A 27,117-nucleotide genomic window follows, 5' to 3' on the forward strand; every position below is an offset into this window, starting at 1 on the left:
GTTAATGTACGTTTAACGGTATTGTGTATGTAGTAAATGTATGTTATATAACTTAAAACTTGAATTAATGAATACAGAGACATTATTTCTACTTGAATATTGATAATGCTATGACATATAATGACCTTAATACAACTTTAATACAATTGAATTGAGATCGTAGATAATCTCGCTGGCTTGATCTCATTGGCCTCGGACACGGATTAGTAAAGAAATAGAATAGATAAAGTTATGCATTATTACTGTTTCTAATGTAATGATAACGTTTCGATTCAGTGTCATACTTCTTGTACTTTTATCCAGTTGTTTTCTCGCCGTTAGACTATCTGCTCAAAAGTTTTGTTACACACGTGTAGTGAGTGATGGTAAAGACACTTTGCGCAAAAGGAAATACGACAGTCGATTTATTATGTACAACGTGAGTCATACTTTGATCGATACTTGCTCTGCCAGTACATTCCAGTTGTTATATTACAGCAACTTTAGTCTTTTCAACTATGTAATGCTTTCAAGTTATTCCAATTCGATTGTACTTAACTAACTTTGCATACGAGTGGTCAGAAAGCATATATTTTTCATACATTTTATTTAAACATGTTAAAAATTGAAATAACCATTCAAGTCTTATTGTGTTAGATTTTGTGCTCTGGAATTAACAAATCTTATATTTCATTTTATTTAGAATCCTTAAAGTAGTAAAGTTAAAAATTATCAAGTATTAAGTAAAATTAATACATAATTTTTAAATTTTTTTAAGTATAGAAAAGTTAAATTTACCTACATGCATACAAAAATAATATTTTTTTTGCTATTTTTGAAATGTAATTTTATAGAATAGATTTTAATAAAATAAACGAAGAAGAGCATGATGCTTATGAAGATGTATGGGAAGATATATGCTACACGTCAGATTTTACTTACTAATTTTTCCATTTATTGTAAAGGAATGTAACGTGGCTTTTCCAATTTTCCAAAACTTAACGCAATGCAACGTGAAATTAAAATATAAAAACATTCTTAAATACATAACATATAAATAAAATATAACTATTTTTTAGTTTAGTTTAAAAATTAATATTAAGACTTGAAATGTAAATGCTAATGTTATTCTTGTTTTAAATTAATATTCAAAAATTATAAAAATTATATCTAAATATTTTTTTGTAAAAGTTTAAGAGACATTGTTTTTTCTAATTACTAATTATCTCGCTTATTATTCACATTAATGAATTAAGGTTTTATTAATTATGTGAGTTATATAATTATTTTAATATGCGCAATGGTTTAGTTATAGTAGAATAACTCAATTTTAGTATATCTATAGCAATATAGCTGCAAATTTTTTGTGATATTTTTTATTTTAAACAATAATAATAAGTGAAACAGGACCTATATGATATACAATTAATTAGAGAGAAAAAAATGCCATTTACGATTCGGATTGACTATAATAATTGGCCTAATAATAGTAATAGTAAATTGTGTGAATTTTGTATACTTTTTCTTTCAAACTCAAATAAACTAACTGCGTGTTAATTTTTTGTTGACCTTTAAAATACAGCTCTTTGTTGAGACAGTAAATCTATATATAATACTTAAATCGATTATCGCATTTAAATTTGATGCTAATAAGTACCTATCTTTATTAATTGACTACAAAGAATTTATTGCGAAAAATATTATCCCAGCCAGGGATAATTCGTTTTTTTTGCCGTTTTTCTTTCGAATTGATTGTATATCATATCGGTCCTGTTTCACTTATTATTATCGTTTATATACATCGCTTGAAAAAGACGTCCTTCCTATTACTAACCGATTATCACCTCAGTGATCGAATTGGTTAAGATGCTCGTCACGGAATGTAGGGAGGTCCAAGTTCGAACTCATGGCTAGAGCTAGAATGATATTTTTCGCAATAAATTCTTTAGTGATTTAGTAAGTATGCTTATGAGCATCAAAATTTTAATCGATTATCACATTTAAGTATGTGGATTTACTGTTCCAACAAAGAGCTGTGTTTTAAAGATCGACAGAAAATCGGCGCGCAGTTTACTGATGGTGAGTTTGGAACAAGTACAAAATTTACACAATATTATTATTAGGCTACCAAAGATTCAGTCCCGGACTGTAAAGGACGTTTTTCTTTATAATTGATTTTTTATTTTCTCGAGTATTTATTTAGAATTAGAACATCGACGTTAACTTGAATCGTCAATTGCATTCCGCGGGATTCTTTAGTATTTTATAATTATTGCGATTTTATCTTTAATCACAGTCATGTGTATAATAGCATTGTATTATACATTATAATGTGGTATGACGTTGATATAATCATCTTCCCTCACGCATCTAACAGCTGACGGTGCTGTTATCGGCAAACCTCAATATGTTTTAAACGCCACATCCGCGTGTGCAAGATTCTCACCCTAAATTTTATCACGTCACGCGAGTCCCGTGTCTTTGATGGCGGTTTTAAAGAATACGTCTCAATGTACCACGAAGTGTGGAGTACGTGAGCAGCGAAGCAAACAGAAACTATACGTGTTTCGAACGTAAATGTGTCTTTTCAAACAACGGTGAAGATAATATTGCTGTTCATTTAAATTATCAACTCTTATGACGTACTAACATATTCTCAAATGAAAAGCAAGACGCGTACGCGTATCTATACATTTACGAAATAATTGATGGATTATATTTGCCAGAGTTGATCTTTTCTGAAAGTATTTTTAATACTTTTAATACTTTATCATATATTGCCTTGTTCTATACAATTTATTTATTAGATAATACTTTTAATCCGTAGTACGTGTGGAGAGTAACCTCTTGTCAGAATTTCTTGTCAGAAATGATAAAAATTATATAATTTGGAAGAAATTTCCATTAGAGAATATTGTTCAGTAAAAGACGAGGGAAATATCTATAGATCTAGATCAAGTTTTTAAATAAAATTCTTTCTCGCATAGAGTCTCCGACTACGTTGAGAAAGTTTGGTTTGCAACTATATCGATTCGATCTCTCCACTTGATAGTCGAGCGACAGCGCAAGGCTAATATACCGCACCGCAAAACCGGGAGTTGCGTGGCTCCTTAAAATTCAACTGAAAAGTCTCTGCAAAGCTATATGCAAGATTTTCCTTCCAACTTGAGCAGTGACACACACGATGCATCTCCGATAAGAATCCCCCGCGTGTATGAGCTCTTGTGTGTGCCTTTAGCCAAGTGTATACGCGAGCTTGAAAACTCGACGATGGGGACACAGATGAGGAATGGACTCCGAGAGGTTGATGCTGTATTTTTACGTATTTGCCTCGAGAACTTGTTGTGCGCGTTATACATGTATCAAAGCGAAAATTCTCGATTCTGGCCAATATATTCGACGAAAACTTCTTCTCACGTCAACCGTTTCATTCTGACACGATGAGTGGAAGCACGACGATTCCAAAACTACATACTACTCTCAAAGGTGTACATTTAAAGCATTTTAACTTGTGCGCTACGCTATCACACATAAACACACTGAGAAAAAAATGTGTTAATTTGACTAAACTCGTTTAGTTGTAGTGATTTGTTTAATGTAAATATAATATATTTAAATCAAATATACGTGAGTAATATCAAGAAATATTTATTTTATTTTATTATAATATTTTTTGAATTAACAAATGTTAGCTTGACAGCCCGTGACCGCTGCATTTAGTTGATCAAATCATATTTCTTTGAATCAACGATTTTTTTTTCTTAGTGCAGAATTAGGATTATAGTGCTCTATATATTTAACTCGCCCTCCCTCCTATGGCAAAGGACCGTATTAACTTTGAAACGATTGTTAGAATTGTTTCCAAAGTGCGCTGTAATACAGCGTATTGTATATATGTCTTATTATTAAACTGTTGCCGAAGATTATTATAGATAAGTTGCAACTAATGTATGTAAGTAGAGAGATGTAAATTAACTTGTCTCGTATAATTTGTATTTTTCTCGGTAATTAATAAAACTTATTTATGTCACATAGGTGCTCTCTATAATTTTACCGGGAATTGTCTGTGATTGACAATATCTGCTTGACTGCTACTGTTATTTTCATTGCTAGCAGAGACAAATCTAGCAAGAGAGATTTACAGAAAGATATAGTTCTTCATGCGAAAAGCTATACAGCATGTAATATAAATACAAAAAACGGCCAATTTCGAGCACTTTAAGATGTTAAAAATGTATTAAATAATTTCGAAGTATACAGTCAGTCGACGTTTCGGCCTAACTTGGCCTTCTTCATTTAATGTAAGCGAAGAAGAGTTTTGTAATGCGTTTACCGGTTAGAATTTTAATGTCCTGAAGAAGGCCAAGTTAGGCCGAAACGTCGACTGACTGTATACTTCGAAATTATTTAATACATTTTTAACATCTTGAAGTGCTCGAAATTGGCCGTTTTTTGTATTTATATTGCTATTGTTTTATCGAGCGAAATCTCATCGTTATCTATACAGTATGGATAATATAATATCTATTTGAGCTCATTCGAGTGAGAAGTCTGTCCCGTATCATTAGAACTCGTTGTGTTGAAATATTATTCAGCCAAATGAGAAAAAGCTGTTCGCGTGGCTCGTCAACATGAGCCACGCTGGAAGTTAATGCGATTTCCGAACGGGCGTAACATTGGCTGACTCTTTTAAACTCGGCAGCTGAAACTCCCCGGTGAACTTTTGTCCCGCTGTAACTTTGTCTATAACACGTGATGGATATCCGATAAGAGAGAGAATTCTAGTTGCCCGTAACGCGCTTCATCGCACGCGCGTGTGAGACTCTTCTCTTTTCCTGAGGAATAACTCGCGGAACATATGACAACAGATGAGAAATGTTCCCGCGAGATCGAGCAACGACAACGCCTCTTCCGTGACCTCTGCACCAAGTTTTTATCACGCACATGCGTGAGGCGACTTCAGGCTGAGTATTCTCTGGCGTATACTCACGGATCAGACCGAAACTTTTGTTAGTGGAAACGTAGTGCGAAACCACGTGTGTGGGAGGGTGGCGGTGATGAGGGGATCTTTAAAGGGGATAGGATAGTTGCCAAGATACTCTAGTGAAGAAGTCGACATTGTGACTTCGAGCTCACTCGTCAGCAGAAGTCGATCGATTCAATTTAACCCCGCCGCGCCGCGCCGCGCCGCGCTGTAACGACCTAACGGGCTAACTATCTATCGTAACTCACCGTTCCCCATAGTTCACCTAGGTTTTTCTTTTTTAATGTCTTTCGAGTGGCCGAAGCGTAATAGAAATTACGTAATATATAAAAAAAAAAAAAATGTTGGTTGTACAAGTGAGGAGCGTGTCATTGATTGAACTTTGCAACATTAGATTTTATTGCAAATATTTTTATTTGACGAATAATTATAATCTTTCAAATCTGTAATAGAGTCTATCTATTAATACATTTATTTAATTAATATTTATTTATGACTGATTATGACATTCAACTAAATTATTTAAATAAAGCAACACATTAAATATATTAGGTTGATGAAGGCACGGTGTTGCTGAAACGTCCCATTTTAACATTGTTAGTAATATATATTTTTAAATTTTTGGTTTTCACCAAAACAAGCTCGTTATTGAGCAGCAAGAATCTTAAAATTTAAAAATATATATTATTAACAATGTTAAAATGGGACGTTTCAGCAACACCGTGCCTTCATCAGCCTAATATATTTAATGTCTTACTTTATTTAAATAATTTAGTTGAATGTCATAATCAGTCATAAATAAATATTAATTAAATAAATGTATTAATAGATAGACTCTGTTACAGATTTGAAAGATTATAATTATTCGGTAACCTTTATCTCTTTGTTATATACATACGAGCCTGTTTCTTTATTTATTATTTTACATTAAATATATTATATCTGCTATCGTTTTACTTCTATCATCTCTAACTCAGCTTCCACCATCTGTTATTTTTGCATATGTACACACGCACATGCATACGCACACCCACGTTTAACATTTATTTCGTTGTATAACGAAAAAATATCGAAATTCGTACATTTGACACGTGTCAAAGCAAACTACAATTAATTATAGCTTGAATGTTATTGGACCAATAAATATTTCAGCTCCTGTTCATTTGGATTGATGACGTTAGACGCGAGAAAATGTATCATAAAAATTCTTGCAATGTATATTAAAATAAAAATGTTTTTCAATAAAATAGTGTTTGCAATCGATAGGATAGATTTGTAAAATATATCGAAAATTTCCCTTTTGTTTGGGTAATCAATAAGTAATCTACATATATATCGAATTAAATTTTGCCTAATTAAGGCCGAAAAGTTGTTTGACGACTGTCGAATTAAAATAAATATTTGCTTTTACATATTAAATTATAACAGAATGAAAGTCTTTGATATATTTTAACACACTACGACAATTATATTTTAAATATAAAAACACTGCACCAGGATGAAAAATGACGTTGTAAGTTACAAGAATTTAGCTTTTTAGCGTTATTTTTCACGTCTTGTAGTTCACAATTTTGTCAAGTGTAACGCTGTGTGTACTGTCAACACGAATTTGGTAATCGAACCTTAAACAAAGATTGAATGATTAAGTATAGACAAAAATAAATCTTAATTTTTTTTAAAATAGCGTTCTGTTTAAAACAGATTTGTAAAATATGAATTTAAAAGCCAAGTATTTATGAATATACATAAATAAATCTACAATTATTCAGGTTTTATATCAGAGATGGAAAATAAGTCACGATTTTTTAAATTACAAGGTATTTATTATGTACATATATATATATATTTTTTAAATTTTACTTATTTCCTTATTTGGATAGGATTACTATTTGATATAACATATGTAGATGGAACAGAAGATTGAATAATTATTACATCATAAATCACTATAGTGACATTGATATTAATATTATTAATTAGTATTATTATATCATTGTTACAATAATAATGATTATTAGTATTATTGGTATCTATTGTTAATATCAAAATCTCTAGTTATTGTAATGGATTATTAAAATTTAATTGAGCAGTGGTCGTATTTGTATATCATATACATATTTTAGATACACATATATGTATCTATATATGTATATACATATCAGATCACATAATAAATCTTATTTTTTTTATTACAAGACGATTATTGTTTTATTTATTTATTTTTAGTTGTTAATACAAGTAAATTTAAACTTTTCATTGAAAGTTCCTTCTATAACATATATATAATTTATTATATTATTTATACATTTTAATAGAAGTCCATGCAAAATATATGGAGTGTCATATAAGCAATTTTTTGAGCCACATTCGATTGTTTGATAAAAAGAAATCTTATAAAAGAATTTTTATAATTTTTAATAAATTGGCAACAAATAGCAACATACATTTAAATGTTACAACAAGTACAGTTTTATTAACGCAATTTATTATTAATTATGAATTGAGAAGTTTTTAATAATAATAATAATAATAATAATATTGATAATTTATAGATTCTCTTTTACTGTCAGAGACTACTATCAAAGATGGCTTAAAAGTTGTGTTGCCATGACTATTGCGAGATTACAATGATTCATTTAATTGAAGTAAAATACTCCTAAATCAGCGGCAATGAATCACTTGTGTAGAGGGCATTATACGATTCCGTAACGACTGTTTATAGTCTTACTCTTGAAATTCATAGCATGACGAAACACCGGTCGTCGTCGTCGAGGGGTTGCTTTATTGAGAGATTATCCTGTCGTTTTGCGTCATGGTAATTGACGTTTTGACTCGATAAGAAACCGTCTTAACTCACAATTCCTTGTAATCTCGCTAATAATAGCAAATAGAAACATGCGTAAGTGAAATTGTTCTACGAACAGTTGTAAAAACACACACACACACACAATTAAACTTTTGTGTGTGAAAAAGTTTCAATTTTCTTTTAAGAATAAAATTTAAATGTATATGTAATTTTAATCGGGAATTTTTTTTCTTTTGAATAGCACAATGTAATGCATAACATATAAATATTGTTATTTTACTTTCGTAGATAATGGGACACATTTATTATAAAAATTCTTTTCGTTTCTTCCTTTATATTGTTCCTAGACAGGGTCCAAGTTCGCAGTTAACGCGTATCTCTGATAGAACTGAAGTGAAAGAACATTTTCGGCAATTTCAATTCCGAGAGCGTTTAGGCGTGATCAAGGTCAGCTTTGTGCCATAAACGTCACAGTTATTGGAAAACACGCGAACACGTTACGCTTTACAGTAGATTTCTCTTGCTCTAAGCGAAATCGTTGATTCGGTCGCAGGCGCAGTCACGAAACACGAGTGCATTGCACGAATGCATCTACTCCCCGCTTCTCGAGCCCGTTGCCTATATGTGCATTCCAGGTGTTTTATACTTGTGATCGTGACGTCAGCTCGTTTGCATTACGCGTGCATAAAACATTTTCAGAAAATATGGACAATGTATGGAGATGTAAAGTTTTGTCTCGAAATGCCTGACAAATGGATGTATAAATTTCCACGTCTTCCACAACAAAGAAAATTTTATTTAAATTCTCTGGCATTATCATTATCTGCAACTGTAATTTGCAAACTGCAATCGATTCTCTGTGCAACATATCGTAACATATTATAGACGAGATCAGAAGTCAATGTAAAGAGATATAATAGTGAATATAATGCATATATATGTATATAACACACTAATAATTGTAATATTTGTGAAGTAAAATTGTTTTTCTAAATATTACAAAATTTTATAATTTTTCTATTTTTGTAGCTCAATGACACTTAAGATGTCGGTGAAAAAATTACACTTGAAAAAAAAAATACAATTTCGACATTTTGGAACTTGAAATTTATGAAGTAAATGTATCAATAATTTGGACATGATTTGATGATTTTTGTAAATAAAGCAGGCAATTTTTGTATTGTACTTAACAGACGTGTTAAACAATTACGACGGTTAAATAATGATGCATGAAAAAATCTTCCGTTTTATTTGGTCGACAAGTAAATCATTCTCGTTGAAGAGATCTACATAGGTATACCCAATGGCGATAACTATCCATTGGCTATTCCGTTGCCTTTTGTCTTAATAGTTGATATTAATCTGATTGAAGCATAGGGCCAATTGAGTAGGTATGTCACATGTGAGTGATTACATTAGCGGCAATCACACTTTGATAACAATACTGATTTGAACTATTGTCTTTAGTGTTCTAACTTCCCATTTGACTTATTGGTAGAGATGATCTTCGCACTGTAATTAAATTAGCCAATATATCTAATTTTACTTGCACCTTAGCATTTATACTATAAATATGTTTTATATTCTAGTTCGCAATTTGTAATAAGCAGCAGGTAATTTGCAAGCAAGGTTGATAATATACTTGGATATTTTGCTTGAATAATATGTACTTGGATATTTGCGATTATTCTGAAGTATGAGTGACATTCTATACATTTAATTATTAGGAAACCTATTGAGTGAGTGAGTGAGTGAGTGAGTGAGAGAGAGAGAGAGAGAGAGAGAGAGAGAGAGAGAGAGAGAGAGAGAGAGAGAGAGAGAGAGAGAGAGAGAGAGAGAGAGAGAGAGAGAGAGAGAGAGAGAGTGAGAGAGAGAAGTTTTTGAAAGATTGTTAGATGATTGTTCCAAGTGTTCTGAAGGGATTAATAGCAGAAAGTTTTCACCATTGTCCGTTTGCAACGTGCGTTATACCAGGTTATTATATCGCGCTAGGAAAGTTTTCTCATTGCTCTAGAAAGATGGAGAACGTCGTGCTCTGACTGTTCAATTGTAGCAAAAATTACTTTCTTTTTATAACGATATGTGTGTTTCATTTATAATTTATTATATATATTTATATATTATATAATATATTATATAATTATATTATATATTTATATATTATATTATATAATTTATTATGTAATATATTAGATCTCCAACTGTGCAAAATTATGTTATCTATCACGAATCTAATTTTCTATTACATGTTATATACAAACATATACAAATAAAGAAATTTTTGGTTCGGTAATAAAGAAAATCTTTTACTATTAAACAATTAAATCTTTATAATTGTATAATCTTGATATATGTATAATCAAGATATACTGCAGTTTTGGAAAAGAAAATAAATGTAATAAATTGAAGAATATAAGAGGTAAAAACTATTATTTATGATTCCTGTTAGTTCTCAATGTTATATAATTCTTATACATATGTTTTCCCTCGATTACACTTATTTTTCTACTGATGAATAGAATGAATATATTGTTATTACAGAATGTAATATTCCACTGGTTTAGTTTTTAAGTAATTGTTCTGAATCTAGCAATTTCTTGCAGGAACACCGTTTAAACGGCAATTTATAATACACAGGCAAGTTTCGAGAGTTTTAAGAAAATCTGTATATGCGCCTCATGAGTAAAGTTTCTGCTTGGGAAACTACTCGAGGCGTCGCATGATGATATTCTAAACTTAAAAGGCGTCCGTTACTGAAGTTATGATACCAAGAAAATTCTAGAAGAACTATATTACGGTAAATTTAGTGTTTTGTATCATATTGCCGTAAAACTTCAACATTCTACTTTAGAAAAAGAAAGAGACGTTACATTGTTTTGCTTTATTCTGAATATTATTATACTTACCTAATACATGAACTATACGTGTTTTCTTCCTCTTTTTGTATAAATATAAATAAAAGCGCCCCATCAGTTTTGGTAGAGCTGTTCAATTTCTATTTATATGTTTTTTTAAATATTTACTTTTCTTATGACATTATAAAATTATGCAGTCACATTTAAATCGTGTCAAGATAATATACTTTCTAGGTGAGAAATGGTTTAATTCGTTTATTATTGTTATAATATAATATATGATTGTGATATGTAAATGTGCGTCGTTAAAAATTCATTTTTATAATTATTAACCCTTAAATGCCACCCGGGGTCCAGCGGACCCCAGACCCTTTAGAATGATATATTTTCAAATGTTCCCGCCAAAAATGGAGCTCATATTTATTTATTTATTATTTTTTATTTTTTTGATTTTGGAGCCAATATTTTAACTGTTGGCGATCTTAATTTTTTATACTATGTTGAAATTGAAATTTTAACAATATAAGCATTTTATTCTCTTTTCTAAGCCTTGAACAACATTGAAAATAATTTTCATAACTAAATATCAAAAAATCAATAAGTAAAGAGACATTTTTTATGCTGGGGTCTTTTAGACCCCATGTGTCATTTACGAGATTCTTGAGAGGTGTGGCATTTAAGGGTTAAAATAAATAATAGTAATTACATATATATATATGGAGCATTCCATGCCAAATCAACCGAGGATTTTCCTCGACCATTTTTTATTTGGCCGAAATTTTTTTGTGTTTTCATACTAAATGAAAGTAGCTTCCATGATTTTTTTTAGATTTTATCTCTACCCATACTTAAGTTATGGATTTTAAAAAAAAAATGCAGACTTAGAATCTAAATAAAAAGAAAGACATGACATTGTGAAAGAGAGAGAAACAAATTTTATTGTAATCCTAGTTCTCGAAATAATATTTTTGTGCCATATAACTGTAAACTCTAAAAGTAAAAAATAAAGTGCAAATGAGAAACAAAGACTTATGAACGTTGCAGAGATTTTAAAATAAATCTACAACATTTCGAACAAGCACTGAATCGCGTAATTGTATCGTGTAATGCAATTGTATTGTTGCATTAAGACTGTAATATTCATTTCCAAATATTCTTAATCGCGCATGTCACATATTTATCGCGATGCAATATTTTGAAAAAAATTGGTGCAATGTACTTCACGGAATATTCGCTCTTCTATTCTGTATATCGCACCTTGCTAGATTTACATTGGCGCGATCCATTCATCACATCCTCCTTTATCTGCTCCGCTGCCTACTTCCACCATGTTATAAATTTGCACTTCAAAGCAATACATAAAGCAGCTTTCTCCAGATTTGTTTTTACCCGCAATGAACAAGAGCGGCCATGTATTTTAATTACACGCGATTTGCTGATATGGATTCGAACGGTGTAATTGTTTTTTCGTCATAGAATGAAAGGGGTGAAATACAAAATATTCAATTTTTATGCATACAATTTTTTGTTTTTATAGATGAATATTGACATTTTTGTACTAATATTGTATTTTTATACGTATTGAGAACTCTATAGAACATTTTAGTTTACATAATAAATTTATAATTATGATACTATATAAGAATGTATATAAAAATGTATCGAAATTCTGAAAATGGCCAGTGTTAACTTTACAAAGATGATTATATGTGATATATAATTTTAAACAATGATCCGCCAAAATTTTTATTTTTAATTTTAGAAAAAAATGTTTTTAAACAAAAGTTGTATAGGGGAACAAATAATGGTGAAATAAAAAAAAATCTATCTTTTTAAGTTTATATAAGAGTCACCTTCAATGTTTTTTAAATGGAATACCCTATTTTTGATAATAGAATTTTGTAGCTGATATTGAGACGTTTTCAAAGACCTATAACAATAATTAATATTTTTGTTGAGAGGTTACGGTGAGATATGATCGCAAAGTATCAAAAAATATGCAATATATACTTATATATTTGGTAGTTAAAATAACTAGTAATTTTGAGCAAGATTAGAAATTTTATTCATAATAAAATTAGTCTACGAGAAATGGTGATCTACTAAATCTGACCTAATTAAATCTAACTCTCCCATCCAGACCCACACACACATACACAACCATCTCCCCTATAAATCACAGATGTATAACCCTTCTTATCCCTACTCTCCAAATATAAACACGCCATCCGTTTCACTGCATGCATTTTTATGATAGTCCCTTTAATCTGACTTTATGTAACCTACTTGAGCCCCCCCCCCACACACAGTGTGTTTTGTTTACACTTTCCTTTACACACACTCAAAACACCCCTCCTTCTCCCGCCCTCCAAAATTTACTGGGATGTGTTTTGTGATTAGCTCTATACTCTATACATCAACCAAATTTCTATACGTCATATTTTTGCTTGATTTTCAAGGTGTTCCTGATACACCACAAACTTTTTAATAGCTTTTTCGTATTTGAGAGGTCAAAATCTACAAACAACATTATTTCTTTTTATACTACATTTTTTTGGGCAGAAATCGGCCCTTTTTTAGACACCATTTTCTCCTATCACATTGTGGCCGGGTCACGCGCACAAAAAGGGCCGGAAAAATTTTTTTGACTATATTTCATGTTGAAGCCTGAAGTTTTTCCTACAAAATCCCTTTTTTTAGATTTTAATTTTGATTTTTTAAAATCAAGTTATCGGGAATTGAAGAAAAAGTGGGCATTTTGACTTTGATCGTCCATATATCATATGCTTGTTCTGCCTTTGTTAAAAATAAACTTTTATGTTTGATAGCAACGTTGGTGATTGATCAATAAGATATTAACCAATATTTAGAGAGATATTTAAAGAATGTAATAATAAGAGGACTGTTTGAAGGTTAACTAAACGTTTTGATGAGTTAATCATACAACATCGAAAGTATCAGTGGAAATGTCTTACGTATGATGTTAAGCATCACTCGGCCGAAAGAGAACTTTGATTTGGAAATTCGTGAAATCGATCTAGCCAGTAAAAAGTCAGATAATGATGGATGGAAGAATTGAAGATTCTTACAGTCGCATGCGCAGGACGAAAGCACTTTGTTATGTACAGGACGGCACGACAGATATCACGAAGCTTTTTTAATTTTGCAGCAACAATCGATGTGAGTTGAAGATCCTGCCGACTTTTTCGATTATACGTCAAAAAATTTCTTATAACTTTTGAATGCGTGGTACTTACGTATAACTTATAATTTTATACGATTTGTTCCGATCGAGAACCGTGATTAATTTGCACAAATTCACTACAAGAAGATTACATAATGTTATACATACATTCAATTTAGTATTATATTTGTGGAATTAAAATATTTAATATATACAATTACCTCTTTTGTCCTTTTTAAAATTTAAATAGAAAAAATTTATTTTTTTACTTACAAGTAAGAACCATAAGATTTCTTGTAAATCATGATCCTTGTCAAATTTCTGAATTACTTATTTGACAATGAATGGTAATGCAGACGATATCTGATTAACGGATGCACTTCTGTATTCCAACGCACTGCTTACAATTAGAATCTTTCCATCGTCAATGATACTTTTGAATATGAAAAGATAGAATTAAGCTTCGCAATTTATTCACAGCTTTTATAAACTCAACACCCGCTCTCAGCATTTGCTCGCGAGGAGATTTCTGAATCCGAAGGATATTCGGAGATTATCGTGGATAATCTTTAAATGAACGTTACATAAACTTATCTCTTCATTATTAATTTGTAATATTTAACGATGCATAATTCTGAAAAAACGACCATTCAATTACTTTGTCTGTTCATTATAGACATTATCTGAAATAATTAAACGTGTTTTCTCTCTCTCTCTCTCTCTCTCTCTCTCTCTCTCTCTCTCTTTCTCTTTCTCTCTTTCTCTCTTTCCTCCTCCCTCTCTTTATCTCTTTCTTCTTTTTTCAAGAAATATAGAATCACGACAAAATAAAGCAATAATATACTACAATAATGATAATTTATCAAGAACGTATTGCGTGCCCTCAAAGATGAATTGTGTTTTAATGGCAGTACTTCAAGGGTTTTATTATTTTTTTTTTCAAGCTTTTCAGTTTCAGCGCTCTTTATGCGTGCACTCACATGCGTCGCTATTACAGCATCTATGTTCACGTAATGCTATTTGCCGACAGAAACACCCTTTGTCTCTGTTTGTGAAATGCTGCATGCGCGCAGTTTATTTCACGCACCAATCACTTGTTGTGCGAACTGCAGACTGGTACAGCTGCAGGTTAATGGAAACGACATTTTTGTTAGAAATTTTCAAACTTTTATAAATCTTGTTTGCCTTTTCGTGACGAGACCGCGACATTGTCAAGGTAAACGCATTGCTAATAATTATGCAAATTTCTATGGTAATGGTCCGAAGTGACAATTTGCGTATTTCTAGTCGTTGAAGAACATTTCTGTTGTAGAGATTAATTTACGGGAATAATTCTCTTTCTCTCGATTTTTAATTTATAAATTTTTAATAAAGTCTGAGTTTTGTTGAGTTTACCATATACCCAGTATCTGCATTATGTACATCAGAAAGTAATCAATCTCTCGCACTTTTATTATGTTTATGTAATATCTTTTCAATATTATTTTGCGATGGATGAGAATGTATGTAAAACACAATTTGGATCAACAATTGAAGCAGGATATATTTAGTGTTAGGATAAACTATGATACAACTACGATATTAAATCATATATATCGTCCCTAATGTAAAATTGCAAAACAAACTAAATTAAACGTTAAAGAATAATAAAAAAAATTATAAACGTTTATCTTCCATGCTATAAATTTGTTGAAAAAAATTGCTGTGGACAATTTGGTTCTTTCCTGGGCTGTGTTCGGATTCCTCAACCGAGTGCTAAAAACTCTATAGCATATGTTACGTGCACTATAGATTTTCAACACTCGGGTGAGGAATCCGAACGCACCCCTGATTATTTCGTATGGTAACGTTGTGTTACGTAAGTTCATCTATATTTTTTGTTTCTATTTCATTGTTTGTTTCTATGTTTTATACTTTTCAATTCAATCAATTCTATTAATTCTATTACTTTTCCAATTACATGTTGAAAATTATTTTTAGGAAATCTATTGGTGGAATATATATGTATATTAGGAGTAAATATATCTTCTATATGTACTTGAAACATTATTTATAGTTTGCGGATCTTCTAATAACTTGTTTGTCAAGTATGATTCTATAATAGACGAGTGAAATACACATACATATATGCAATAATTAATTATTATTGCAAATGATTGTTACTTGTCACTTAATAATAGCGAAAATGTGGTGCCTGATCTTAACAAAAATAATATCCTGGAATTGCGTGTATCTTCAAAGACAAGTATCAAGTGTAGAATTTTAATACAATATTTTGAAAGCGTTATTTATTCTAAATGAAATCTTCGACTATCGCTAGCTATTCTCTTGCTTTTATCACCCTATATCTATACTTAAGACTGATTTTCAATACCTAATGCAAAAATTTAACCCTTCGTGGTCACACTTATCTACAGTTTTATAATGGTCACACCGGGGTCAAAACGAAAAAACGCAAACCCCATCGACTTTAATCGGCTGCCGTATTTACAGTTTTCATTATTTTGATTTGAAAAAATTACCTTTTTGAAATGTTGCAAAACCTGCCGTAATATTAATTTGGTTAATTATTTAATATTAACAAAAAAGATTGCAAAGTAAGTGTAATATCGTTAGTGTAATTCTGTTTTGAAAAATTTATGGGATCATGCTGACCCCTAGCGACCGCGAAGGGTTAAGGTTTTAGAATACTCACGAGTTTAAATATTTGTGAGGATGCATAAATATAAAAATCTGAATAGCTTAGGCTTAGAGTATGTGAATTAATTCAGGGAGTTCAAATAAAACTATGAAACTCTGAATGAAATTATGAAACCGTAGAACGATTAATCAAATATTTTATACAACATTATTACAAACCGCTAATCCTATAATTTAGGAGTAGAAAGAAATAGAAGACTTATTGTTAGAGAGATTTTAAAATATTCAGAAATTTTAGAATGTCCAAGAAATTTACATTTTATTAAATTTTATTTTAGCACACAAAAGATTAAAAGAAATTAAATTCCTAAGATTCTTAAAAGCTCACGCGCATTCAATAAACTAAAACCTTAATGATTTAAAGATTGAATATTAAAGATTCTAAGATTCTTAGATTCAAAAACTGAAGAATTCCGCAATTTTCAAGCATGAAAATTCTAATTATAAACAATATAAACTAAAAGCAATAAAGACCTGAAAATTTTTATGATATTGGATCCAAAGAAATACAGAACAAAAAATTTAAAGATTTATAAATTTACTAAAATGTTATTTTATTAACATTTCAATTTCTATCATTACCTTTGACTTATATATAACCTGAACAAATATAAAATAGAAGATTGCACTTAATTTTTGTATTTCTTTTAAGTTATAACACACGTACGTTCCATTTTATTTAAACGATTTATTTCTGTGTATTTATGCATTTAATGAAACACGTTTATAGCCAAGAATAGTCCTTGCAGAAACACGCCCGTGGAGACAAAGTGGTGTGAAACCCGTTGGTGCGAATGCTGCTAAACATGTCCAATGTCCATCCTAGTATCATCACGGAGATATTGAGATATATGGGTTACTCCGGATTCGTGGTTTATGTCTGATCGTAGTTTTGATTGAATGTGCCACGTATTATCAGCCTTGCAATTCCGGACAACTGTGGATTTAGGGAGAAACAAGCGTTACCTCCATTTTGCTCAGAATCAATTTAGGATCTCATTAAGATAAGATTTGCGAAAGCAATGAGGCCAGAGGCTGCATTAATAAATGTAACGATTGCAAGGTATGAGAATACAACATGGATTACAAAATTTAGGTTAGTGATCCACAGCACTGTAAAAATTGCAAAATCCCTTTATTGGTATCGAATGAATTTTATGGCTTAATTATTAATAAATGACACAATAATAAAGATCAAGCTTATATTTTTAAATAAAAACTTCTGTGTTTAACTTTAAAGATAACACACGATAACAAACAATTTTTAAGAGAGAATTCACTATATTTAATATTTAATATAAATTTTTGTTGGAAATGTGATTCTCAGATATAGCAATATGCACATCCTAGCGGTAGCGTTGCGTGATATAATTGTCTCTGGGAATAATTACTCCGATATGAGCGGCCTTCTATATCGTATTATATACTCAAAGGAGTCGTGCGTGACACTTGCGTCTAACCGTCCGGCAGATGCTCTCTGTGTCGCGTTGAGTTTATATCGCGATCGTTCGCTTGTAATAAAAGTTTGTCTCCCTAATAAGAGATTTTCGTTCTTTCTATCCTTATCAGGTTATGGGCCCAGGATAGCCCAGTATAACTCGGTAATACACGCGTCGTCGTTCGTACACGGGGTATGCGTTTTTATAAAATATAATTTATATAATTTAAATTTATTATATTTATTATAATTTATATAATATATATTCCACTAATTGAAAGTTGCCATTTATATATAGTGTCATTTCATCGAATTTATAATACGGCCTAGTATAATTCAACCGATAAGTCTATCGACCTAATGACACTATATAAATGGCAACTTTCAATTAGTGGAACCTTAAAGGCCGTTGCACATAGAAAAACTTAAGCAGTAAAACTCAAGCAGTAAGCAAATCAGCCAATCACAGTCAAGAACTTAAAGCACGGCCCTAAGCGGTAGCGAATCCATACCGTTGATTTCTTACTGCTTAAGTTTTACTACTTAAGTTTTTTTCTATGTGCCAAGGCCCTCAAGGCCCGCGCGGGCCTTAAACGTTATCATCAGGTAAATAATATAATTAAATATTGCCGACGGCGAGACCGTTGTTGGCGCGTTGGCATGCGGGTGCTCGACTTTGTTTTTCGTGCGCCGCGCGCCGCTAGGCTCGCTACGATCGATCGCGCGGTTGCGGTAGGTCAGGTATCATTCACATTCCGACGCTCGAACGCTCGAACCGACATCGCGACATCGCGACATCGCGACAGGCAGCCTGGCAGCCGAGCGAGCGGCTCCGTGCGTAGCGCTATTACATCGCGAGATGTGCCGTGATGAGTATCACGATGATACCGCAGATACCTACTCCGTGTGTCGCGTGTGCGCGACCGACTCGGACTGAATTCACTGAATTTCGTCGTTCGCGCAGACTCACGAATATGGCCGAAGCGCGCTGGCCGTTGCGCGGCACACGCCTCGCGCCTCGCGCCTCGCGCGGCTACGGGAATCGGACTAATCGGAGTGAGGTGAATACAGGATTAATGTACGCCGAATATAATAAGTTTCTTGTGTTTCAATGAATAATGGACTATTATCGCACACGGGAGTGAGAAGACGATTGGAGTGCTGGACTAACGTGTACGTTTGGTCGAGAATCGTCGGATATTATCGTGGGATTTAATGTGAGTACAGAGTACGCGAATCGCGCGCGCGATTTAGAATAACGAGGCGTAGTGATGACATGTGTGATATATATGTGTCGACCGTTTAACTGCATTCGCATCTCACGGAATTTTACGCTGTATTTCGAGCTGTATCGCAAGCGCGCGGTGTCTCCGCGAGCGTATATTTTCGAACATACGCATACGGTTCGCTCGTTTCAATTCGGCCCTTAACTCGACTCACGTTGTATCTGCCGCGGGGTCGCGCGTCGGTATGATATATTTATATTTATTATAATATTTATTATATTTATTATTATATTTATTAACCAATATAACCAATTTTTTATATAATATTTAAAGTAATATACAGAGCGTGGAAATAACATATATTTTAATATGTTGAAGTCACTTTAAAGGTAAATCTAAAATGTTATTAGTGAGCAAAATTAAAGAGCAAGTTTTAAGGAACAGTTACCTTTGAAAAATAGTACAAGCAATCGTTGAATTATTTATTCAATTAATAGCAGCCGGAGAAAGCATTCTGTGATAAAAACAGTAAAGTAACTCTGGCATTCTCTTCTCAAAGTTAAATTCATTATATATTATATTTCATACTAATTGATTTATAAACAATTGATAAAGAATTAAATTTTTACTTTCCATAACCAATGGATGCTTAACTATATATTCAAGACAACAACTTATTGTCGTGTTCCACAGTAATATAAAGTTCACATCAGTTCACGTACATAATATGTGTGCGTCTATCTAATTATTTGCTAAAATCTCTTTCTAACTTATCGTTAGATTACATGCCAGCTATATGTCTACGTAATTTTTATGATACTCTTTAAACCTTGTCTGTTTGCATAATTGTCTATGAAAGAGTTGACATCTATTAATCTCGCATGATATATGTGATGTCCTTCAAGTGATGATAAAATGACTTCCCCTTTCTTTGTATATAAATTTACTCGCGAAATTAATTCGAAAAATTAAATCAGTGCAACTTTAGAGATAATTTGATAGTACGGGCAATTAAATTTCAATATATAACTCAATATACGAAATTCTAAAAAATGGCACAAAATGTTGCGTTTTCAAAACATTCTTAAAGCATTATAAAAGTAAAATATCTAATTGGATATTATTTCTGGTCACTTAGTCCTCCAGAAGAAAAAAATGTTTAATTGATTTTTTAATTATATTCTTGATTTTACACATGTACAATACATGTGTAATTTGTGAATTTATCATAATATTATAATATTAAATTTAATTATACACAATTCAATAACGACGTTTGTTCTTTTTTAAATTGTTACACATATTATATTATATTTTATATATATACATATTAAATAGCACATGTCTTCAGACTAATGTCCATTTCTATCAATGTAAATTCGTTTTAATCTCAGTTTAATTTACTTTTTATCTTTTTTTAATTCTTAGAACTAGAAAAAGATAAAAAGTAACTTAAACCGAGATTAAAGTTAATCTACATTGGTATAAGAAATGCACATTAATCAAATATTTTTAAAAGTCCAAGACTATCGAAAGTTTCGCTCGTCTCACGACTACGTCGCATCTTTGACGTGATCTCATGAGAATGCACATGCATATACATCATGATGAGACTAATGAAACAGTGGTTTCATTGTATATTGGATTTCTGATTGCTACTACGGAGTTTGCACTTTCTAACGAAGCAGAAGGGCTTGAACAGGATGAATCAGATTAGGTGATGTTATGCTTGCGGTCATACTCACATCTGTAGAGTGTAGAGTTCATATGAGTTCTATGCGGTCGTAGGCTCGGACAAGGCGCGGTCCAAAATAGTACGGGGTTTGGCGAATATCTCCGGGATCTATGGCGTCAGATGAATAGATAACGCAATAAGGAGATAGTTCGCTCAATTATTTCGTGGACACTATCGTTTCATTTTATGCCGCTTATGTTACACAAGGGTAACATAAGTGTGCAGTAGACGCTTGTTTTATTGTCATAACACCTTTTACGTGGCACGAGATTGCTGGGAAAGAATACTGACATTTTTTAAGTGTATATGTTTCCGTTTTCGAGAAATTGGGCTATTTAATGTTCAAAAAGATATCAAAAATAAAAATTGAAATCGAGTGAATTTCACAGTAAAAAAATTTTTTTTTGCACTTAGTAAATATTAGTTTGCATACAACTGTGACTCTGTTTACTAAAATAAAGAAAATTTTCCTTTTTTATTAGTATATGTGTATTCACTGAGAAAAAAATATACTAATAAGAAGAAAAAATTTCTGCATTTTAGTAAATGGAGTCACAGTTGTATGCAAATTAATATTTACTAAAATGCAGAAAACTTTTTTCTTAGTGCAGATACGATAATTGATAATTGATTTACTCGTCACATCCAGTAGATTAATGTAAAATGGTTATTATATCATTTACGATATTATTTAAGATATCAAAAATATGACAATCTTCTTATACCGCAGGAAAATGCTAAGTAGTGAATATATTCAAAGTTAGTACATACAAACCGTCAAAGAATTGCTCAAAAAACGTTTATCGACAAATCGAGATTAAAGATTAAAGTTATCAATATGAGAATGATAGATAAGATAGAAATATTTTTCATAAAATAATTTCCTCAAATTGCAATGTGTTTATGCGCAGCGTAAGCGCGCACGCGCGTGCACACACACACACACACACACACACACACACATCTAACAAATAATATACCGCGTAGAGCTTAGTTCTTTTATAATGCCCAGAGGTGACTTGCTATGCTGTGTGTAATCCAAGTTAATCGTGACAATAAGTTTAGTCTGAATAATGTCTTTCGGTTAGGGAGCGAGAGATAGAGTTCAACATGAGAGATGTGGGTTAGATACGAATTAGATCAGGGCTAAATCTGAGTCACCCAAGAGTCTGCGTTTGAGTTATATCTGAATTGCATCTGAGTTATGCTTGGCTTACGTTCGAGGTATATCTGAGTTATGCGTGATATACGGTCACGTTAGATTTATCTAACGGCACGATAACGTGGAAAGTATAGCGTAATGTAGGAGCATGTAATGTTCGTGCATATGGCGAGTGTTAGATATTAGATACAAGAACATCGTGTTATTTTAAGGATTAAATTGATTTCGATGGTCCATGCATTGGTATGTATCCGATATATATTAGCTCTTTATTGTATCAAGTATTGTATCAAGTAAGAGAAGACAGTTGCAGTATTTTTAACTCAAGTTATTACAATTATGTCATGCAATCATCTCGATCATCGGTGATCGCTTTTCTGGCGAATTATAGCAACGACGATGCCAGCCTTGAACGTTCATTTACGTTCTAACATGGAATTTCTCCGAATGTTCCACGATTCGTATGAACAAATGATTCGTTTGAACTGGAATCTATTAGGCACGCAAAATAAAGATTCGAAGATTATAACTTATATATCTTACGACTTTTTTTGACCCAATTTCCATCGACTGGAACAGGTAAACGATTCTGACGCACGCCAATACGTAGTGCCGCGTATCCACCGCAGACTTTCATGATAAAATTGATTCCCAAGCTTTCGGTCTTTCTCCCTCCTACCATCCTTGCTCTCTCTCTCTCTCTCTCTCTCTCTTCATTTTCATTTCGTCCTGCTCTCCTTTCGATATCATTTCGACCGGACTATTTCGGTCCGGTCACGCTTTAATTGATAATGGAAAGCTGTCGTGTCACTTTCGCGCTTGCCCGATTCACCTGCCGAGAAAGCAGATTTTACTTATGTAAAGATTTTACTACGGAGATCGATTTGAACATTATATTTGTCGGAAAATAATAATTTAACAAGATTATATCTTTTTGTTATTAAACTTTTAATTTGTGCAATTAAATTAGTGTAATACCAGAATAGTTTGTAATTGTCTTGTATCCTTTGTTCTTGCCGAATTTTATTTGGCTAATTCCGGAGGAAACAGTAATGTAAGATTTCTTTTATTGATTATCTTTTAGAATTGGTTTAGAATTAACGGCATGCAATGTTCATATTGTTCATGTGAACAACTTGTTCCGTCACGTTCCAGTAAGTAAGTTTAATGTCTTTGGACAGAAAAATTGTGAATAATAATGACACGCGCGCGCGCGCGCGCACACACACACACACACACACACACACACACACACACACACACACACACACACACACACACACAAAATTAATATAACAGCATTAATATTTTAGAAAGCTTAAAAAAGCATTTTGCCTCCACACTGACACTATTATGCAGTTATTAAGAAATTATTCTTTTGCTATTGAAATAAATGCATACAAGCTAATTATTTGTGCTCTGGATATTAATCAATAATTACTATATAAAAAATTACTATATATAATAAATTACTGGGTAAAATCAACCAAACGTCAGTAAAACACGTAGTAGTAATATGCACAGATGATAAATAAGCAACAAAAGATTCGATTTGATTATTTTTGGTCGCTTTCATTGTCCGGAATTTACGATTAACTTTGAGATAATTAATCTAAACGATAACGGACGTTCGGTCTTTTCTGCATACCAATTTCGGAGACTCCATAAAAGGCTCTTGATGGGACCTTTATTTGAGTAGGATATTTGCATGCTACGACCTGGCTTAGCCGTCATTACAGCTACAAGTGGTCAATCCTGCACTATACCCATGTAATTCTCTGAAAGCGATCGCCTACCGCGTATCTAATGAATGCACCACAGAAAGGAAAGCATGGCTCTACATGTGTCGAGCAATTCGGATGGTATAATTAAATCATTATTCTTCCTTTCTAATACCAGTGACATTTGCAATTAAATCAAGAATGGAACGATGCGTCTTTTTGGTAAAAAAAACAAACAAATATTTTGGATATAAAAAGAAAGAATATACATAGTAATAGAATTTGGCATTTATGAGTTGTTAAATATATTTCGATTGTTTTTATCATGATTCTTTTTGACAATAAATAAATTAAAGAATAATATGCGAATATTCTTTTGTGTGTGTGTGTGTGTGTGTGTGTGTGTGTGTGTGTGTGTGTGTGTGTGTGTGTGTGGGTGCGCGCGTGTACAATACGCGAATAAGTAATACTTAATTCAGCAGAAATATGTAACTTCTTTAGAATTAGCTTCATATTCAATTTTTATATGCATTATGACAGTGTATGATGGCATTCTTTGCTTTTAATTATAATTTATATTTTGTTGATGTATTTGGTTCTTTCATCGTTAATTTGTTTTATTTTATATAAAACACTTTAAATTCGTTGCTGTCGGTTTTACTTTAATTTTCTTGTGATATATGAGAAAGATAGAAAATTACATTAGGAGTGTAAATATATCATAATCCACTTTCCATGAGAAGGTATAGACATAGACTAGTAGGTACAAAGCAATATGTGGTTGTAGCGATAGATCTTTCTTGATAGGAGTATAAAGGTAATACATATCTCCCCATAATAAAATGAAATTGATGTATCGATACCCCACGTTGCTCTAATAAAAGTCAATATTTATTAAATCTCGTCATAATTACAATATTTATAAAAATTTAGAAAAACTGATTATCTAATTATTAATTTATTGTTACATTATTAATACAAAGATATGGTTTCTAAAGACTTTAATACATTCAGTAATTTTTTTTCAAAACAAAATTATATTTCACATAGATAACATTAATATTAAAAATATATATATTAAAAAATTCCAGATACTTTAATATTCCTTGTTAGTAAATATAGTCTATGTAAAAAGAATTATATTATAATCTTATTGCAATAGTGTGCAATAATGTAGAATTGTAGAATTTGAATGAGTTTTCTTTGTTCTTATAATTTATCATTAAAAACAATATTCAGTTATTTGAACATTTTATTTATTTCGAGTCAATGTTCGAATTTCCCATAACTCCTTTTACTTGATCATTAATTTTCGTTTTATCAGTAATATTATCTGATCCATAAAATCTCGAATATGTAAAAGAATGATGATGATAAACACTTTAATGATATGCAATAGAAGTATTTCGAATTACATCGCGTTAGATCCTTTATACGATAATTGATTGGATCACTCTTTAAATAGAGAAGCTACTCGAAATAAGATAATTTGTTTTCCGATGTGCTACGAGTTATCGAGCAAGAATCCATTGATTTTTCGTTCACGATTCTATGTTTGGCATGGAAAATTTAATTACAGTAAAAGCTATTTACGAATACGTGACAGAACGATCGAAAAATATGTAGGTATAATGAATCAAAAAATGGAGCAGGAAATGACATATAAAATATATAGACAGACAAGTAAATGGAAGTGTGTGCAAAGATGAGAGCTAAATTTATTTTATTCTTCTTTCTCTTGCATTAAATGCTATAATTATAGCATTAAATGCTATGATCGTAGCATTAAATGCTATGTTCATAGCATTTAAACTTGTGGCGTCTTGATGGTCCGCAGTTGGTGCGGCAGCATAGTAAAATTTAATATAAAATTCTCTCCGTGAATGAGTTGCATTGTTATTACTTGAAGTCTCTAGTTGCGTTATGTTGAGCGGTGTTGTGATCATTTATGTGAGTGTGTCACACAAGCAGTTTGAACTGGTATATGTGTTTCAAATGTGCGTAACAGACAAGGGCGGTGATTGAATTTCTTACCGTGAAAGAAGTGAGTTCCAATGGCTGCGTTCAGCGGAGGAAGCAGCTCAAATTGGCGCTCTTGATGATTCTTTATTACGATTAGTGTCTAGTTTCTACACTTGAATCCAGGGAAGAACTAAGGCAACTAAGCCAAGGTCCAATTATTTTAAAAGATTACTGAGCGCTTGCTGAGTTGCTTTTTCTGCTGAACGCAGCCATTGAAATTCATTCGCCTCTCAGAAATGTTTATGATAACACCATTTCTGAAATACGAATGGATTTCAATAGCACAGTAAGAAATTCAATCACCGCCCTTGTCTGTTACGTACATTTGAAACACATACCAGTTCAAACTGCTTGTGTGACACACTAACGTAACTGATCACAACACCACTCGACATAATGCAACTAGAGACTTCAAATAACAACTCACAATCAATGAAACGCAAAATTTTCTATGACGCCAGATTCGAAAGAAAAAAATTAGGAGATATTAATTTCGTACCGACTCTCGTAAAATCAGCCAACACTTATTGCTCATTCAAAATAGGTATAAATCAAACGCAATATGTGACTTTATAATAAAAAATAATTGCTGTTATTAAGAATTACACTATACTTGAATCGAGTATAATATGAATGCTAATTGGGCAATTGATTAAATTATTTTTATTTTCACGAGGCGTTAAAATTTAAAATGTTAAAAGTTATAAGTAAATTAAACAAAATGTAATGACTGTACAGAATGAACGACTTACTTCGTTTTCATTAGAATGTACGATATTGCACAATAGCACGCATAGTATTATAGTACACTTCAATCAAGAGAGATTCACGATCGTAATAAGTTTATTTAATTATCTTTAGTTACCTATATGTAATGAGACGAAAATCACGAATTTATTAATTCGCAAGTCAAAATCCAAAGCGTTACATATTTAAAACCGATGGTTTCTTGACCGATTTCTGGTGAGTTATGCTCATGCCAAAGGTCTCTTAAAACAAGAATAGGATAACCGAAGGTGTAATGATGCTCGTGTACGAATCTATTACCAAGAAACCCGGAGGGTTGAGAATTCATGACCGGATTCCTTGGGATGGGTATCGTTTTCAGATACTATCGCCCCTGGTAAATTCGATGGCCGTTAATACCTACCGATATTAAGTAGAGTGTGCTACCGATGTAATTAGTTGACAACCCTTTACATCGTTACATCGCCCAGGGCAGTCTTATTACCCCGCTCGAATTTGTGCGACTTTGAATTATATCGAGCGGTGCGGAGGTGACCAATCGATATTTCCGACTTAATT

The 27,117-nt window shown here is 32.0% G+C and overlaps 1 protein-coding gene and 1 long non-coding RNA gene across 2 annotated transcripts in view; one reads left to right on the plus strand and one right to left on the minus strand.

Annotated features, from left to right (window-relative positions):
* The window catches only part of LOC139781680 (acetylcholinesterase-like), a 98,278-nt gene that overhangs the window by 20,008 nt on the left and 51,153 nt on the right, over positions 1-27,117 (plus strand).
* Positions 17,177-18,871, minus strand: LOC139781682 (uncharacterized). The gene is made up of 2 exons (XR_011720623.1): positions 17,900-18,871; positions 17,177-17,445 (listed from the first exon to the last, which is right to left on the minus strand). It is a non-coding gene; the product is annotated as an uncharacterized lncRNA (long non-coding RNA).

The sequence above is a fragment of the Temnothorax nylanderi genome, unplaced genomic scaffold (genome assembly GCF_030848795.1).
Source record: "Temnothorax nylanderi isolate EJ_2023f unplaced genomic scaffold, tnyl_v1.0 TNYL_tig0354_pilon, whole genome shotgun sequence".
Classification (NCBI taxonomy): Eukaryota; Metazoa; Arthropoda; class Insecta; order Hymenoptera; family Formicidae; genus Temnothorax; species Temnothorax nylanderi.